General features: G+C 41.5%; 1 long non-coding RNA gene across 1 annotated transcript in view; it reads right to left on the bottom strand.

The window, feature by feature from the left end:
- Nucleotides 1-84: 84 nt before the first annotated feature.
- LOC106532700 (uncharacterized) overlaps nt 85-2,498 on the bottom strand; it is a 32,271-nt gene continuing 29,857 nt past the window's right edge. The window contains exon 3 of the long non-coding RNA XR_001312125.1: nt 85-307. This is a non-coding gene — a long non-coding RNA (uncharacterized LOC106532700). The remainder of the gene's footprint in view (nt 308-2,498) is intronic.

Below are 2,498 nucleotides of genomic sequence, written 5' to 3'. Positions count from 1 at the left end.
CCGCAGCTGGACAGAGAATAGTCACTCGAGTCCAAGGTCTTTTGCTGCTGTTGCATGTTGAAGAATTTTGTAGGGTGGGGGTGGGGGGGGGGTTAGTGTTAGGCAAACAGGCAGACATGACAACGTTATCTCGCCTTCATGGTGCTGGGCTGTGGATGATCTTCTTAGCGCTGGCCTTCATACAGTCTTCTGGTCTCAGCATCGCTGTCCATTTGTCCACATGTGCCCATCATCGGTCCAGGTCTCGGGTCTCGGCGGTTAGAATGGACTCGGAAAGAGCAGAGGACCATCAGGAAACCAAACTCCCCTGTTACATAAAAAACCAAAACACACACACACACAAAAGAAATTAATGATTCACTTTTCTCTATTCACTCAACAGCATGCAGATAATGTCAGGCATTTTAAACACTTTTTTCCCCAACGATGCCCTTTAAATACTGCTTCAACAAACCTCCATAAAACAAACCTCAGATAGACAACCAAAAAAATCTCTTTATTTTCTTTTCCCGGTCTGTTTGAAATACTTTGGTGTATATATTTTTAAATGGCATGTAAACAAGCCATGCATTCTATTTCATGTTGGAATGTTYTATTACATTTTTTATCTCTCTGCATCTTATTTTAAGATAAAACAAACAGAAAAACACTCTCTCCCCTTGCTTCAGGGAATTGAATAAATTTCCACTCTACTGTATATACTGACTCAAAAATCATTTGTAACAAAAAACAAACAAATGAAAATACTAGTTCAGCAAATTCCATTTGTTCCTTAGTCCCCGTATCTTTCACCGCATGAAAAACAGTTTCATTAATTAAGAGTATCCTAAACTCTGTGCCTTCAATAAAATATATTTGCCACTAGCAGTCTAATGTTGTTTGATTATTTTTTATTAATTTCAACCCAAAACACAGCAATGGTGTTTTTTTATTTTTCACTTAACCCTGAGAGTTAGTTATAAACACAACCGTTTTTTTATGCATATGTTAGGGGGTTTATGAAAAAGAAGACAAAATGGGTAATCTGTCGCCCCCGTGCGCCCTCTCCTATTTCAACATATGGTTTACAGTTGGGGGGGATGACCGGAACCTGGCCACCCCTCCCCACCAGGCCGTACCTACAGGAGGTAACGTTGCGCGGCCGAAACAGGAAAAACCCCAATCCGCTCCATTTAATAGTCCCGAAAATCAGAGAGACTAAAACATGTTATTAAAAATGTTTCAAAACAACCTTTTATCATTCTTCTTGATTTTAAGCTTTGAATCACATTCCACAAGCGATCACGGAAAGCGGCTGAGCTGTTTTAAAACTGAAACAGCCACCGTCCGGGAAGCTAATTTATCAAACTCCACACCCGCAGACACTTATTCACGGCTTTCAGCGCCATATTTATTTACCATGGCCTGTGCTCAAACAAAGCCAGCTGGTCGCATTCTTTGGCTGAAAACTTGTGCGCAGTGCACTACCTAAGCGACTTTCTCAGAACAAAAGTCGGGACGGCCGTCACCTAAAATGACATTCTAGCCTACAAATGTCTCCTCATTTGAAACAAAAATGGAAAATTACATTTTCCCTCAGCAGTTTAAGCATATTTAAACTGCCTACACTCACCTAAGATGAACTCTGTCCTCTTGGCTACATTAAAACAGAAAGCTAAGCTCCCTGTTTTTTACCCAATATGGATTGAAAACGCTCCCATATCTACCTCAGCTAGAATCATGCAGCTGCAGAAAACCAGACCAGCATCTAACAATTACAATTTCAATGTGTGTGTGGGCAGAAAAATTAGCCGTAGCTCTTAGCATAAGGTGCTAATGAAAATATTAGCTCACCGTGTTTCTGCCACAGACAKGTTCTTTTTCAGCTCCAGTCCCAAAAGGCTACCCACAGCGGCCGAAGTAAGGACAGATCACAAAACCCGGACATGATCAGCAGAGAAAGACAGGTCAGCTTTGTCAGAAAAAAAACTTCTTCCATTTTCTGGTGGATCTCCGGAAAAACAGTCGACCAGCTGCGGGCAATCTTCCGGTCCTTGGAGCTGCCCTTCGACAGCGCCAAAATCTGTCGTGGAAATGATTTACCAAGAATGCAGAAACACATTGGAATAAATGGACAGAAAGTCTGCGTGTATGGTCGTCAAATGATTTAATYYTKRWSMAMMAAASAAACAGAAGTCAATCAGGAAGTCTGTCGGGTTTGTGGCTCCCGTCAGCAGACAGCAAGCCAATAATATAACATCACGATAACATCACGTGACAGTTTACAACCAATCACAGATCGATGAATGTAACTGCCCAGCCAATAACAGGGCTCTTAGCCCAAAGAGTTCCTTATCAAACAAGAGAGGTCAATCCCTTGCTGGAGTCCTGTTGTCTGGGCCAAACAGATTAATAGCGAAAGAAGTTATAAGATATGAGTACTGGACAGTGTCAAGGTAGAACAGATATACATACAGTGGGGAAAATAAGTATTTAGTCAGTCACCAATTGTGCAAGTT

The sequence above is a fragment of the Austrofundulus limnaeus genome, unplaced genomic scaffold, assembly GCF_001266775.1.
Source record: "Austrofundulus limnaeus strain Quisiro unplaced genomic scaffold, Austrofundulus_limnaeus-1.0 Scaffold815, whole genome shotgun sequence".
NCBI lineage: Eukaryota > Metazoa > Chordata > Actinopteri > Cyprinodontiformes > Rivulidae > Austrofundulus > Austrofundulus limnaeus.
The sequence above is the reverse complement of the archived record's forward strand: the minus strand, read 5'-3'. Positions and strand labels throughout refer to the sequence as shown.